This window comes from Lepisosteus oculatus, unplaced genomic scaffold (genome assembly GCF_040954835.1).
Source record: "Lepisosteus oculatus isolate fLepOcu1 unplaced genomic scaffold, fLepOcu1.hap2 HAP2_SCAFFOLD_75, whole genome shotgun sequence".
NCBI lineage: Eukaryota > Metazoa > Chordata > Actinopteri > Semionotiformes > Lepisosteidae > Lepisosteus > Lepisosteus oculatus.
The window spans coordinates 409,383-424,706 of record NW_027168309.1 but is presented as its reverse complement, the minus strand read 5'-3'; the positions used below and the strand labels follow the sequence as shown (position 1 = coordinate 424,706).

Genomic DNA, 15,324 nt, shown 5'->3' with positions numbered 1-15,324 from the left:
TTCCCGTCTTTTTCGGACGACTATTCCAAAGGGGTAACCTGAAGGAATAGGGGCCTGAAGACACGAGGCATTCTTAAACCAGCACTGGGCTGCACGGCCTTCTGTTGTGATCAGGTTATATTCGAGTCAAAAAGCCAGAGCATCCGCTTCCATCCTATGGAGCACGAGCTAAATCGGAAGAGGCAGGGGATACACCTACGCCTATCGGCGCACGTTCCCCGCGGCAGGCTGCTTCACCCATTTGCACCCGACTGGAGACGGCACTGAGCAAGCTTTTTGTCAGGAGTGGGATTCGAACCCACGCCTCCAGGGGAGACTGCGACCTGAACGCAGCGCCTTAGACCGCTCGGCCATCCTGACGCGGGCCCCCTGTCCCGGGGCAGTCTGATGAGCCACCGCGATCCCACTACGCTCCTCGAGTATCGCACTGTTATTAATACTACAGTGTGACTCCAGCATTAAAATGTTTGGAAAATGTGTCGGCTTTTATAATCCAGTGTAGAGCAGCATGTGATGATTTGTGCTACAACACCAAGCGCTCAAAGTGACGTCTGCGTTTGTCGTTGAAACTTTCAACTCTTTCATCACTTATGTAGGAAATAAAAAGAGCAGTTGTGCGCCACACGCAGAGAGGCCGTCAGCAGAGTGGCGCAGCGGAAGCGTGCTGGGCCCATAACCCAGAGGTCGATGGATCGAAACCATCCTCTGCTACATGTGTCCTATGCACGATTCATAAGCATGCCATTGGGTTAGCAAAGTGCCTTCAAATAGTCTGCATCTCCCTTTCTTTAAATTCTGTCCTGAGTTTCTCTCTCGTGTGTGTTTGTGCAAGCTTGACACTTGCGGGACTCTTTAATCTTCACCAATACGGAGATGACCAAATGTGTCTTCGGTTGTTCTGAGGTCTTTGATAGTTTCTTTGAAAGCTTCAACTGAACCTCGAAATCGAAGCAGTTATGTTTATATTGATTTCTCGCGTTAATCATTACGAACCAGGAACAGCCAGCACACTCGGTCGCATTAGTAATTATGTCACGTCTCTACTTAGCAGAGCATTCAAAGGCCCACTGGAAGTAGTAAAGCACTAAAACACTGCAAAACTGAACTCGGGAAAATCATACTGGGAGCTCTGAGCGATGTCTGCATCCAAGCCATCCAATACGGACTCTGAAACCTTGGAATATCAACACTATGATGCGCTACCTTTTACCTGGAGCAAAACGATGGAATTAGAAGAATGCTTACCGCAGGATACAACTGTGCCGCTGTTATTTGGAGCACGGTTTTCACTTGCATGAAAACTACAGCAGAACGTAGAAGGATGATCACTGAGGAGTCCACGCGGGCATGCTGAGGAGATTGTAGGTCGTACATTTCAATGATTACTGACATTTGCGCTGCTGGAGGTACAGTAATCAACAAAGAACAGGGTGTGCTACTCTCGAATCCGGTCAGCACATGATGAAAAGCCAGGAAGTATACCTTGTCAAATTGCCGTCAACAGGGACAAGTTAACCACCAGCTCCACCGGCGCCCGGCTAGCTCAGTCGGTAGAGCATGAGACTCTTAATCTCAGGGTCGTGGGTTCGAGCCCCACGTTGGGCGGTGCCCGTCTCCTTATTAACAAAGTTTCCCGCTCATCCTTGAACCTCTTACACCTCGATGGTACCGAGCACTGCGTTTTAATGCACAGGTGTGATCAAACCGAGATGAAAAGGGCGTATCTAGCTCCTTGCCCGAGAGATAAATCAAAGGTTCCGCAGATAATCCCTTGGCTCCGGTCACCCGGACGCAGATAGGAGCTGCAGCCATCATAACTTGTATGAAAACTAAGAAGAGCTCCTGTCTATTTACAGTTTCATTTACTCTAGCGTTTCCTTAAACATTGCGTGTACGAAGGCTAAGAAATTGGAGAGCTATTCTAATACAATAACTATTAGGAATCTTTTCGGCATAACAGTTTCACTGTGATTTTGCAGGTAACACGTACGTTGGGAAAACATTTTGAACGCGATCAATAACCGCACTGGAAAAATGTGGGAAAGAAAGGGCGAAAAGCGACTCTTCAACATGTGGAAATATCTTCCTGAGCGGAGCCCTCTTCTCGAAGCTCAACACTCTGCAAGAGTCACTTCTCCCAACTTGCGCCCGCAGGTTTCCGTAGTGTGCCTGCAAAGAGCCATCCGCTTGAGACAGGTGCACCTCCCGATTTCATTGAACTAAGCTAGATGCACAATTTCTAACGCAGCCTTCATCACAATAGACAGTTCATTTCTCGAAAGCTTGTCGTAAAAAAAGGAAACAAAGAACGAAAACGTATAGCTGACAATCTTCTGAAGATGCAGATTCAGCTTTGGGGAAATGGACATTTTATGTATGCAGATGCTTTTCAAGCGCTGGTTTTAGAACGTCGCTGTGCTTCCAGCATCCTTTTCAGCCTTCTAAACTGGCTACCGAGGTGCCGATCACATTGTAAAGCGGTTGAGAGGCCGGAGCTGCTCAAACCGCTCTTGCCGTTTCCCATCAATCAAAAGCACTATGTTGTTTCTTTGTATGGAAAGCTTTTCAAGTCTGGCATCGACACGCACCTTTCCTGAAACGTCCAAAAGGTGAATGCTTCGCAAAGAAATCCAGTCTACCTTCAGGGGGCATGATGTTGAAATCGGAATGAGCCCTGGGTGGGCTTGAAGCAGCAGCTGTTCAGTTAACAGCTGCACAGAAACGCACCCCGCTCTCTTTGTATCATTCGCAAGTTTGTGGTTAAAGAGTAAAAAAGGCTGGAATTCTTCTGCCAGCCGGCAGGATTTCTTCTGCACTCACCCAGAAAAGCCAAGAATTGTATTTCATCTTTCGCAAGCTGTATTTTCCAGGAGGAGAATGAATACTTGCATTAAACTGAATCAAGCCGACAGAGACGCACAGCCGTTGTTTTTCTCCATGGGAAGTTTTTCGTTAAGGAAAAACACCGTTGTCATTTTCTTGCCAGCCGGCGGTATTTCTTGTGCAGCGATGAGCCAGATTTGTATTTCGTATTTCGCAAGTTGTGTGAATTTCTTGAAGTTGAAAGTGAATTCGCTCCAGAAAAGAAATGTCGCTTGAAAGCCGAGGCTGTTTGTTAAACCGCAGGACCTGAGCTTGCGTTCTGTTTCTCATGGCGTTCGCAAAGGCGATTCCTGCCTTTAAAACTGCTGTGTCTGCAACTGAAAGTGGCGTGTGTCGCAGCTTCTAAAGTCTTGTTGACGCTCCTCGATGTTGCTTTCTCTCTGCCTAAGGAAGTTCGATTGTCGCGTCGGAACGGGGAGACCTAATCCTTCCAGCTTTAAGCCACCCTTCAGTCTTCTGAAGGGTGTCCGAGTGCTAGCATGTCATTTGGCTTTTTTTGGGGGGAAGCGGAGAGCGACATTGAAAAAGGTTACCGCCGCCGCCTCGCCCTCCGTGTTAAATGATTGCAAGCCGGCGGCGGCGGCGCTCCCTGTAGTCGTGGCCGAGCGGTTAAGGCGATGGGCTAGAAAGCCATTGGGGTCTCCCCGCGTCGGCTCGAATCCTGCCGACTACGGCGCCCTTCTCCTGTCGCTTCGGCCTGCCCAGAAAAAGGCGGAGTGCCGTTTCTCTCTTCCTGCTTCTTGTACAAACGCTAAATCGCTTGGACCTGCTGCCTTGGAAGTAATGTCTTCAACATCCACCAGTGACATTTCACAGCTGGAAGCACACTGCCACGCTTTTGGCATTGGCATGTCTTGCGCCCTACTTCCAGCCTTTGAAGACCTAAGTATTCAAACTGAAAGAACCGGCTGAATGAGTGTTTGCAGTGCACCAGGAGGAGCAGGGACCATAGCATTGGAGGGGTGAGGATGGCGCAGATGGAAACGTTTTCATGCGCTCCTCTGGGAGGAATGAAAAGAAAAGACGAAACCGGAAACAGTAGTAGCCGCAAGAGGAAGTGTCTTCAAGCGCCAAGCAAGCGCTCCACGTTAGTATAGTGGTGCGTATCCCCGCCTGTCACGTGGGAGACCAGGGATGGATTGCTTGACGGCGAGCCAGGTTGCTTTTCTCCCATCAGATTCCAACCGCTAATGCTAACGCAGTGTGTGGGAGCTTACATGCTTTTCCTTTCCCGTCTTTTTCGGACGACTATTCCAAAGGGGTAACCTGAAGGAATAGGGGCCTGAAGACACGAGGCATTCTTAAACCAGCACTGGGCTGCACGGCCTTCTGTTGTGATCAGGTTATATTCGAGTCAAAAAGCCAGAGCATCCGCTTCCATCCTATGGAGCACGAGCTAAATCGGAAGAGGCAGGGGATACACCTACGCCTATCGGCGCACGTTCCCCGCGGCAGGCTGCTTCACCCATTTGCACCCGACTGGAGACGGCACTGAGCAAGCTTTTTGTCAGGAGTGGGATTCGAACCCACGCCTCCAGGGGAGACTGCGACCTGAACGCAGCGCCTTAGACCGCTCGGCCATCCTGACGCGGGCCCCCTGTCCCGGGGCAGTCTGATGAGCCACCGCGATCCCACTACGCTCCTCGAGTATCGCACTGTTATTAATACTACAGTGTGACTCCAGCATTAAAATGTTTGGAAAATGTGTCGGCTTTTATAATCCAGTGTAGAGCAGCATGTGATGATTTGTGCTACAACACCAAGCGCTCAAAGTGACGTCTGCGTTTGTCGTTGAAACTTTCAACTCTTTCATCACTTATGTAGGAAATAAAAAGAGCAGTTGTGCGCCACACGCAGAGAGGCCGTCAGCAGAGTGGCGCAGCGGAAGCGTGCTGGGCCCATAACCCAGAGGTCGATGGATCGAAACCATCCTCTGCTACATGTGTCCTATGCACGATTCATAAGCATGCCATTGGGTTAGCAAAGTGCCTTCAAATAGTCTGCATCTCCCTTTCTTTAAATTCTGTCCTGAGTTTCTCTCTCGTGTGTGTTTGTGCAAGCTTGACACTTGCGGGACTCTTTAATCTTCACCAATACGGAGATGACCAAATGTGTCTTCGGTTGTTCTGAGGTCTTTGATAGTTTCTTTGAAAGCTTCAACTGAACCTCGAAATCGAAGCAGTTATGTTTATATTGATTTCTCGCGTTAATCATTACGAACCAGGAACAGCCAGCACACTCGGTCGCATTAGTAATTATGTCACGTCTCTACTTAGCAGAGCATTCAAAGGCCCACTGGAAGTAGTAAAGCACTAAAACACTGCAAAACTGAACTCGGGAAAATCATACTGGGAGCTCTGAGCGATGTCTGCATCCAAGCCATCCAATACGGACTCTGAAACCTTGGAATATCAACACTATGATGCGCTACCTTTTACCTGGAGCAAAACGATGGAATTAGAAGAATGCTTACCGCAGGATACAACTGTGCCGCTGTTATTTGGAGCACGGTTTTCACTTGCATGAAAACTACAGCAGAACGTAGAAGGATGATCACTGAGGAGTCCACGCGGGCATGCTGAGGAGATTGTAGGTCGTACATTTCAATGATTACTGACATTTGCGCTGCTGGAGGTACAGTAATCAACAAAGAACAGGGTGTGCTACTCTCGAATCCGGTCAGCACATGATGAAAAGCCAGGAAGTATACCTTGTCAAATTGCCGTCAACAGGGACAAGTTAACCACCAGCTCCACCGGCGCCCGGCTAGCTCAGTCGGTAGAGCATGAGACTCTTAATCTCAGGGTCGTGGGTTCGAGCCCCACGTTGGGCGGTGCCCGTCTCCTTATTAACAAAGTTTCCCGCTCATCCTTGAACCTCTTACACCTCGATGGTACCGAGCACTGTGTTTTAATGCACAGGTGTGATCAAACCGAGATGAAAAGGGCGTATCTAGCTCCTTGCCCGAGAGATAAATCAAAGGTTCCGCAGATAATCCCTTGGCTCCGGTCACCCGGACGCAGATAGGAGCTGCAGCCATCATAACTTGTATGAAAACTAAGAAGAGCTCCTGTCTATTTACAGTTTCATTTACTCTAGCGTTTCCTTAAACATTGCGTGTACGAAGGCTAAGAAATTGGAGAGCTATTCTAATACAATAACTATTAGGAATCTTTTCGGCATAACAGTTTCACTGTGATTTTGCAGGTAACACGTACGTTGGGAAAACATTTTGAACGCGATCAATAACCGCACTGGAAAAATGTGGGAAAGAAAGGGCGAAAAGCGACTCTTCAACATGTGGAAATATCTTCCTGAGCGGAGCCCTCTTCTCGAAGCTCAACACTCTGCAAGAGTCACTTCTCCCAACTTGCGCCCGCAGGTTTCCGTAGTGTGCCTGCAAAGAGCCATCCGCTTGAGACAGGTGCACCTCCCGATTTCATTGAACTAAGCTAGATGCACAATTTCTAACGCAGCCTTCATCACAATAGACAGTTCATTTCTCGAAAGCTTGTCGTAAAAAAAGGAAACAAAGAACGAAAACGTATAGCTGACAATCTTCTGAAGATGCAGATTCAGCTTTGGGGAAATGGACATTTTATGTATGCAGATGCTTTTCAAGCGCTGGTTTTAGAACGTCGCTGTGCTTCCAGCATCCTTTTCAGCCTTCTAAACTGGCTACCGAGGTGCCGATCACATTGTAAAGCGGTTGAGAGGCCGGAGCTGCTCAAACCGCTCTTGCCGTTTCCCATCAATCAAAAGCACTATGTTGTTTCTTTGTATGGAAAGCTTTTCAAGTCTGGCATCGACACGCACCTTTCCTGAAACGTCCAAAAGGTGAATGCTTCGCAAAGAAATCCAGTCTACCTTCAGGGGGCATGATGTTGAAATCGGAATGAGCCCTGGGTGGGCTTGAAGCAGCAGCTGTTCAGTTAACAGCTGCACAGAAACGCACCCCGCTCTCTTTGTATCATTCGCAAGTTTGTGGTTAAAGAGTAAAAAAGGCTGGAATTCTTCTGCCAGCCGGCAGGATTTCTTCTGCACTCACCCAGAAAAGCCAAGAATTGTATTTCATCTTTCGCAAGCTGTATTTTCCAGGAGGAGAATGAATACTTGCATTAAACTGAATCAAGCCGACAGAGACGCACAGCCGTTGTTTTTCTCCATGGGAAGTTTTTCGTTAAGGAAAAACACCGTTGTCATTTTCTTGCCAGCCGGCGGTATTTCTTGTGCAGCGATGAGCCAGATTTGTATTTCGTATTTCGCAAGTTGTGTGAATTTCTTGAAGTTGAAAGTGAATTCGCTCCAGAAAAGAAATGTCGCTTGAAAGCCGAGGCTGTTTGTTAAACCGCAGGACCTGAGCTTGCGTTCTGTTTCTCATGGCGTTCGCAAAGGCGATTCCTGCCTTTAAAACTGCTGTGTCTGCAACTGAAAGTGGCGTGTGTCGCAGCTTCTAAAGTCTTGTTGACGCTCCTCGATGTTGCTTTCTCTCTGCCTAAGGAAGTTCGATTGTCGCGTCGGAACGGGGAGACCTAATCCTTCCAGCTTTAAGCCACCCTTCAGTCTTCTGAAGGGTGTCCGAGTGCTAGCATGTCATTTGGCTTTTTTTGGGGGGAAGCGGAGAGCGACATTGAAAAAGGTTACCGCCGCCGCCTCGCCCTCCGTGTTAAATGATTGCAAGCCGGCGGCGGCGGCGCTCCCTGTAGTCGTGGCCGAGCGGTTAAGGCGATGGGCTAGAAAGCCATTGGGGTCTCCCCGCGTCGGCTCGAATCCTGCCGACTACGGCGCCCTTCTCCTGTCGCTTCGGCCTGCCCAGAAAAAGGCGGAGTGCCGTTTCTCTCTTCCTGCTTCTTGTACAAACGCTAAATCGCTTGGACCTGCTGCCTTGGAAGTAATGTCTTCAACATCCACCAGTGACATTTCACAGCTGGAAGCACACTGCCACGCTTTTGGCATTGGCATGTCTTGCGCCCTACTTCCAGCCTTTGAAGACCTAAGTATTCAAACTGAAAGAACCGGCTGAATGAGTGTTTGCAGTGCACCAGGAGGAGCAGGGACCATAGCATTGGAGGGGTGAGGATGGCGCAGATGGAAACGTTTTCATGCGCTCCTCTGGGAGGAATGAAAAGAAAAGACGAAACCGGAAACAGTAGTAGCCGCAAGAGGAAGTGTCTTCAAGCGCCAAGCAAGCGCTCCACGTTAGTATAGTGGTGCGTATCCCCGCCTGTCACGTGGGAGACCAGGGATGGATTGCTTGACGGCGAGCCAGGTTGCTTTTCTCCCATCAGATTCCAACCGCTAATGCTAACGCAGTGTGTGGGAGCTTACATGCTTTTCCTTTCCCGTCTTTTTCGGACGACTATTCCAAAGGGGTAACCTGAAGGAATAGGGGCCTGAAGACACGAGGCATTCTTAAACCAGCACTGGGCTGCACGGCCTTCTGTTGTGATCAGGTTATATTCGAGTCAAAAAGCCAGAGCATCCGCTTCCATCCTATGGAGCACGAGCTAAATCGGAAGAGGCAGGGGATACACCTACGCCTATCGGCGCACGTTCCCCGCGGCAGGCTGCTTCACCCATTTGCACCCGACTGGAGACGGCACTGAGCAAGCTTTTTGTCAGGAGTGGGATTCGAACCCACGCCTCCAGGGGAGACTGCGACCTGAACGCAGCGCCTTAGACCGCTCGGCCATCCTGACGCGGGCCCCCTGTCCCGGGGCAGTCTGATGAGCCACCGCGATCCCACTACGCTCCTCGAGTATCGCACTGTTATTAATACTACAGTGTGACTCCAGCATTAAAATGTTTGGAAAATGTGTCGGCTTTTATAATCCAGTGTAGAGCAGCATGTGATGATTTGTGCTACAACACCAAGCGCTCAAAGTGACGTCTGCGTTTGTCGTTGAAACTTTCAACTCTTTCATCACTTATGTAGGAAATAAAAAGAGCAGTTGTGCGCCACACGCAGAGAGGCCGTCAGCAGAGTGGCGCAGCGGAAGCGTGCTGGGCCCATAACCCAGAGGTCGATGGATCGAAACCATCCTCTGCTACATGTGTCCTATGCACGATTCATAAGCATGCCATTGGGTTAGCAAAGTGCCTTCAAATAGTCTGCATCTCCCTTTCTTTAAATTCTGTCCTGAGTTTCTCTCTCGTGTGTGTTTGTGCAAGCTTGACACTTGCGGGACTCTTTAATCTTCACCAATACGGAGATGACCAAATGTGTCTTCGGTTGTTCTGAGGTCTTTGATAGTTTCTTTGAAAGCTTCAACTGAACCTCGAAATCGAAGCAGTTATGTTTATATTGATTTCTCGCGTTAATCATTACGAACCAGGAACAGCCAGCACACTCGGTCGCATTAGTAATTATGTCACGTCTCTACTTAGCAGAGCATTCAAAGGCCCACTGGAAGTAGTAAAGCACTAAAACACTGCAAAACTGAACTCGGGAAAATCATACTGGGAGCTCTGAGCGATGTCTGCATCCAAGCCATCCAATACGGACTCTGAAACCTTGGAATATCAACACTATGATGCGCTACCTTTTACCTGGAGCAAAACGATGGAATTAGAAGAATGCTTACCGCAGGATACAACTGTGCCGCTGTTATTTGGAGCACGGTTTTCACTTGCATGAAAACTACAGCAGAACGTAGAAGGATGATCACTGAGGAGTCCACGCGGGCATGCTGAGGAGATTGTAGGTCGTACATTTCAATGATTACTGACATTTGCGCTGCTGGAGGTACAGTAATCAACAAAGAACAGGGTGTGCTACTCTCGAATCCGGTCAGCACATGATGAAAAGCCAGGAAGTATACCTTGTCAAATTGCCGTCAACAGGGACAAGTTAACCACCAGCTCCACCGGCGCCCGGCTAGCTCAGTCGGTAGAGCATGAGACTCTTAATCTCAGGGTCGTGGGTTCGAGCCCCACGTTGGGCGGTGCCCGTCTCCTTATTAACAAAGTTTCCCGCTCATCCTTGAACCTCTTACACCTCGATGGTACCGAGCACTGCGTTTTAATGCACAGGTGTGATCAAACCGAGATGAAAAGGGCGTATCTAGCTCCTTGCCCGAGAGATAAATCAAAGGTTCCGCAGATAATCCCTTGGCTCCGGTCACCCGGACGCAGATAGGAGCTGCAGCCATCATAACTTGTATGAAAACTAAGAAGAGCTCCTGTCTATTTACAGTTTCATTTACTCTAGCGTTTCCTTAAACATTGCGTGTACGAAGGCTAAGAAATTGGAGAGCTATTCTAATACAATAACTATTAGGAATCTTTTCGGCATAACAGTTTCACTGTGATTTTGCAGGTAACACGTACGTTGGGAAAACATTTTGAACGCGATCAATAACCGCACTGGAAAAATGTGGGAAAGAAAGGGCGAAAAGCGACTCTTCAACATGTGGAAATATCTTCCTGAGCGGAGCCCTCTTCTCGAAGCTCAACACTCTGCAAGAGTCACTTCTCCCAACTTGCGCCCGCAGGTTTCCGTAGTGTGCCTGCAAAGAGCCATCCGCTTGAGACAGGTGCACCTCCCGATTTCATTGAACTAAGCTAGATGCACAATTTCTAACGCAGCCTTCATCACAATAGACAGTTCATTTCTCGAAAGCTTGTCGTAAAAAAAGGAAACAAAGAACGAAAACGTATAGCTGACAATCTTCTGAAGATGCAGATTCAGCTTTGGGGAAATGGACATTTTATGTATGCAGATGCTTTTCAAGCGCTGGTTTTAGAACGTCGCTGTGCTTCCAGCATCCTTTTCAGCCTTCTAAACTGGCTACCGAGGTGCCGATCACATTGTAAAGCGGTTGAGAGGCCGGAGCTGCTCAAACCGCTCTTGCCGTTTCCCATCAATCAAAAGCACTATGTTGTTTCTTTGTATGGAAAGCTTTTCAAGTCTGGCATCGACACGCACCTTTCCTGAAACGTCCAAAAGGTGAATGCTTCGCAAAGAAATCCAGTCTACCTTCAGGGGGCATGATGTTGAAATCGGAATGAGCCCTGGGTGGGCTTGAAGCAGCAGCTGTTCAGTTAACAGCTGCACAGAAACGCACCCCGCTCTCTTTGTATCATTCGCAAGTTTGTGGTTAAAGAGTAAAAAAGGCTGGAATTCTTCTGCCAGCCGGCAGGATTTCTTCTGCACTCACCCAGAAAAGCCAAGATTTGTATTTCATCTTTCGCAAGCTGTATTTTCCAGGAGGAGAATGAATACTTGCATTAAACTGAATCAAGCCGACAGAGACGCACAGCCGTTGTTTTTCTCCATGGGAAGTTTTTCGTTAAGGAAAAACACCGTTGTCATTTTCTTGCCAGCCGGCGGTATTTCTTGTGCAGCGATGAGCCAGATTTGTATTTCGTATTTCGCAAGTTGTGTGAATTTCTTGAAGTTGAAAGTGAATTCGCTCCAGAAAAGAAATGTCGCTTGAAAGCCGAGGCTGTTTGTTAAACCGCAGGACCTGAGCTTGCGTTCTGTTTCTCATGGCGTTCGCAAAGGCGATTCCTGCCTTTAAAACTGCTGTGTCTGCAACTGAAAGTGGCGTGTGTCGCAGCTTCTAAAGTCTTGTTGACGCTCCTCGATGTTGCTTTCTCTCTGCCTAAGGAAGTTCGATTGTCGCGTCGGAACGGGGAGACCTAATCCTTCCAGCTTTAAGCCACCCTTCAGTCTTCTGAAGGGTGTCCGAGTGCTAGCATGTCATTTGGCTTTTTTTGGGGGGAAGCGGAGAGCGACATTGAAAAAGGTTACCGCCGCCGCCTCGCCCTCCGTGTTAAATGATTGCAAGCCGGCGGCGGCGGCGCTCCCTGTAGTCGTGGCCGAGCGGTTAAGGCGATGGGCTAGAAAGCCATTGGGGTCTCCCCGCGTCGGCTCGAATCCTGCCGACTACGGCGCCCTTCTCCTGTCGCTTCGGCCTGCCCAGAAAAAGGCGGAGTGCCGTTTCTCTCTTCCTGCTTCTTGTACAAACGCTAAATCGCTTGGACCTGCTGCCTTGGAAGTAATGTCTTCAACATCCACCAGTGACATTTCACAGCTGGAAGCACACTGCCACGCTTTTGGCATTGGCATGTCTTGCGCCCTACTTCCAGCCTTTGAAGACCTAAGTATTCAAACTGAAAGAACCGGCTGAATGAGTGTTTGCAGTGCACCAGGAGGAGCAGGGACCATAGCATTGGAGGGGTGAGGATGGCGCAGATGGAAACGTTTTCATGCGCTCCTCTGGGAGGAATGAAAAGAAAAGACGAAACCGGAAACAGTAGTAGCCGCAAGAGGAAGTGTCTTCAAGCGCCAAGCAAGCGCTCCACGTTAGTATAGTGGTGCGTATCCCCGCCTGTCACGTGGGAGACCAGGGATGGATTGCTTGACGGCGAGCCAGGTTGCTTTTCTCCCATCAGATTCCAACCGCTAATGCTAACGCAGTGTGTGGGAGCTTACATGCTTTTCCTTTCCCGTCTTTTTCGGACGACTATTCCAAAGGGGTAACCTGAAGGAATAGGGGCCTGAAGACACGAGGCATTCTTAAACCAGCACTGGGCTGCACGGCCTTCTGTTGTGATCAGGTTATATTCGAGTCAAAAAGCCAGAGCATCCGCTTCCATCCTATGGAGCACGAGCTAAATCGGAAGAGGCAGGGGATACACCTACGCCTATCGGCGCACGTTCCCCGCGGCAGGCTGCTTCACCCATTTGCACCCGACTGGAGACGGCACTGAGCAAGCTTTTTGTCAGGAGTGGGATTCGAACCCACGCCTCCAGGGGAGACTGCGACCTGAACGCAGCGCCTTAGACCGCTCGGCCATCCTGACGCGGGCCCCCTGTCCCGGGGCAGTCTGATGAGCCACCGCGATCCCACTACGCTCCTCGAGTATCGCACTGTTATTAATACTACAGTGTGACTCCAGCATTAAAATGTTTGGAAAATGTGTCGGCTTTTATAATCCAGTGTAGAGCAGCATGTGATGATTTGTGCTACAACACCAAGCGCTCAAAGTGACGTCTGCGTTTGTCGTTGAAACTTTCAACTCTTTCATCACTTATGTAGGAAATAAAAAGAGCAGTTGTGCGCCACACGCAGAGAGGCCGTCAGCAGAGTGGCGCAGCGGAAGCGTGCTGGGCCCATAACCCAGAGGTCGATGGATCGAAACCATCCTCTGCTACATGTGTCCTATGCACGATTCATAAGCATGCCATTGGGTTAGCAAAGTGCCTTCAAATAGTCTGCATCTCCCTTTCTTTAAATTCTGTCCTGAGTTTCTCTCTCGTGTGTGTTTGTGCAAGCTTGACACTTGCGGGACTCTTTAATCTTCACCAATACGGAGATGACCAAATGTGTCTTCGGTTGTTCTGAGGTCTTTGATAGTTTCTTTGAAAGCTTCAACTGAACCTCGAAATCGAAGCAGTTATGTTTATATTGATTTCTCGCGTTAATCATTACGAACCAGGAACAGCCAGCACACTCGGTCGCATTAGTAATTATGTCACGTCTCTACTTAGCAGAGCATTCAAAGGCCCACTGGAAGTAGTAAAGCACTAAAACACTGCAAAACTGAACTCGGGAAAATCATACTGGGAGCTCTGAGCGATGTCTGCATCCAAGCCATCCAATACGGACTCTGAAACCTTGGAATATCAACACTATGATGCGCTACCTTTTACCTGGAGCAAAACGATGGAATTAGAAGAATGCTTACCGCAGGATACAACTGTGCCGCTGTTATTTGGAGCACGGTTTTCACTTGCATGAAAACTACAGCAGAACGTAGAAGGATGATCACTGAGGAGTCCACGCGGGCATGCTGAGGAGATTGTAGGTCGTACATTTCAATGATTACTGACATTTGCGCTGCTGGAGGTACAGTAATCAACAAAGAACAGGGTGTGCTACTCTCGAATCCGGTCAGCACATGATGAAAAGCCAGGAAGTATACCTTGTCAAATTGCCGTCAACAGGGACAAGTTAACCACCAGCTCCACCGGCGCCCGGCTAGCTCAGTCGGTAGAGCATGAGACTCTTAATCTCAGGGTCGTGGGTTCGAGCCCCACGTTGGGCGGTGCCCGTCTCCTTATTAACAAAGTTTCCCGCTCATCCTTGAACCTCTTACACCTCGATGGTACCGAGCACTGCGTTTTAATGCACAGGTGTGATCAAACCGAGATGAAAAGGGCGTATCTAGCTCCTTGCCCGAGAGATAAATCAAAGGTTCCGCAGATAATCCCTTGGCTCCGGTCACCCGGACGCAGATAGGAGCTGCAGCCATCATAACTTGTATGAAAACTAAGAAGAGCTCCTGTCTATTTACAGTTTCATTTACTCTAGCGTTTCCTTAAACATTGCGTGTACGAAGGCTAAGAAATTGGAGAGCTATTCTAATACAATAACTATTAGGAATCTTTTCGGCATAACAGTTTCACTGTGATTTTGCAGGTAACACGTACGTTGGGAAAACATTTTGAACGCGATCAATAACCGCACTGGAAAAATGTGGGAAAGAAAGGGCGAAAAGCGACTCTTCAACATGTGGAAATATCTTCCTGAGCGGAGCCCTCTTCTCGAAGCTCAACACTCTGCAAGAGTCACTTCTCCCAACTTGCGCCCGCAGGTTTCCGTAGTGTGCCTGCAAAGAGCCATCCGCTTGAGACAGGTGCACCTCCCGATTTCATTGAACTAAGCTAGATGCACAATTTCTAACGCAGCCTTCATCACAATAGACAGTTCATTTCTCGAAAGCTTGTCGTAAAAAAAGGAAACAAAGAACGAAAACGTATAGCTGACAATCTTCTGAAGATGCAGATTCAGCTTTGGGGAAATGGACATTTTATGTATGCAGATGCTTTTCAAGCGCTGGTTTTAGAACGTCGCTGTGCTTCCAGCATCCTTTTCAGCCTTCTAAACTGGCTACCGAGGTGCCGATCACATTGTAAAGCGGTTGAGAGGCCGGAGCTGCTCAAACCGCTCTTGCCGTTTCCCATCAATCAAAAGCACTATGTTGTTTCTTTGTATGGAAAGCTTTTCAAGTCTGGCATCGACACGCACCTTTCCTGAAACGTCCAAAAGGTGAATGCTTCGCAAAGAAATCCAGTCTACCTTCAGGGGGCATGATGTTGAAATCGGAATGAGCCCTGGGTGGGCTTGAAGCAGCAGCTGTTCAGTTAACAGCTGCACAGAAACGCACCCCGCTCTCTTTGTATCATTCGCAAGTTTGTGGTTAAAGAGTAAAAAAGGCTGGAATTCTTCTGCCAGCTGGCAGGATTTCTTCTGCACTCACCCAGAAAAGCCAAGAATTGTATTTCATCTTTCGCAAGCTGTATTTTCCAGGAGGAGAATGAATACTTGCATTAAACTGAATCAAGCCGACAGAGACGCACAGCCGTTGTTTTTCTCCATGGGAAGTTTTTCGTTAAGGAAAAACACCGTTGTCATTTTCTTGCCAGCCGGC

The 15,324-nt window shown here is 48.6% G+C and overlaps 12 non-coding genes across 12 annotated transcripts; 8 read left to right on the top strand and 4 right to left on the bottom strand.

Moving 5' to 3' along the window:
• Nucleotides 1-277: 277 nt before the first annotated feature.
• Nucleotides 278-360, bottom strand: trnal-cag (transfer RNA leucine (anticodon CAG)). The gene has a single exon. It is a non-coding gene; the product is annotated as a tRNA-Leu (tRNA).
• A 279-nt stretch (nt 361-639) lies between these two features.
• Nucleotides 640-711, top strand: trnam-cau (transfer RNA methionine (anticodon CAU)). Its single transcript has one exon. It is a non-coding gene; the product is annotated as a tRNA-Met (tRNA).
• An 821-nt stretch (nt 712-1,532) lies between these two features.
• On the top strand, nt 1,533-1,605 carry trnak-cuu (transfer RNA lysine (anticodon CUU)). Its single transcript has one exon. It is a non-coding gene; the product is annotated as a tRNA-Lys (tRNA).
• Nucleotides 1,606-4,388: 2,783 nt separating this feature from the next.
• Nucleotides 4,389-4,471, bottom strand: trnal-cag (transfer RNA leucine (anticodon CAG)). Its single transcript has one exon. It is a non-coding gene; the product is annotated as a tRNA-Leu (tRNA).
• A 279-nt stretch (nt 4,472-4,750) lies between these two features.
• Nucleotides 4,751-4,822, top strand: trnam-cau (transfer RNA methionine (anticodon CAU)). The gene has a single exon. It is a non-coding gene; the product is annotated as a tRNA-Met (tRNA).
• Nucleotides 4,823-5,643: 821 nt separating this feature from the next.
• Nucleotides 5,644-5,716, top strand: trnak-cuu (transfer RNA lysine (anticodon CUU)). Its single transcript has one exon. It is a non-coding gene; the product is annotated as a tRNA-Lys (tRNA).
• A 2,783-nt stretch (nt 5,717-8,499) lies between these two features.
• Nucleotides 8,500-8,582, bottom strand: trnal-cag (transfer RNA leucine (anticodon CAG)). Its single transcript has one exon. It is a non-coding gene; the product is annotated as a tRNA-Leu (tRNA).
• Nucleotides 8,583-8,861: 279 nt separating this feature from the next.
• Nucleotides 8,862-8,933, top strand: trnam-cau (transfer RNA methionine (anticodon CAU)). Its single transcript has one exon. It is a non-coding gene; the product is annotated as a tRNA-Met (tRNA).
• An 821-nt stretch (nt 8,934-9,754) lies between these two features.
• Nucleotides 9,755-9,827, top strand: trnak-cuu (transfer RNA lysine (anticodon CUU)). Its single transcript has one exon. It is a non-coding gene; the product is annotated as a tRNA-Lys (tRNA).
• A 2,783-nt stretch (nt 9,828-12,610) lies between these two features.
• Nucleotides 12,611-12,693, bottom strand: trnal-cag (transfer RNA leucine (anticodon CAG)). The gene has a single exon. It is a non-coding gene; the product is annotated as a tRNA-Leu (tRNA).
• A 279-nt stretch (nt 12,694-12,972) lies between these two features.
• trnam-cau (transfer RNA methionine (anticodon CAU)) lies at nt 12,973-13,044 on the top strand. The gene has a single exon. It is a non-coding gene; the product is annotated as a tRNA-Met (tRNA).
• Nucleotides 13,045-13,865: 821 nt separating this feature from the next.
• On the top strand, nt 13,866-13,938 carry trnak-cuu (transfer RNA lysine (anticodon CUU)). The gene has a single exon. It is a non-coding gene; the product is annotated as a tRNA-Lys (tRNA).
• The last annotated feature ends 1,386 nt before the right edge of the window (nt 13,939-15,324 follow it).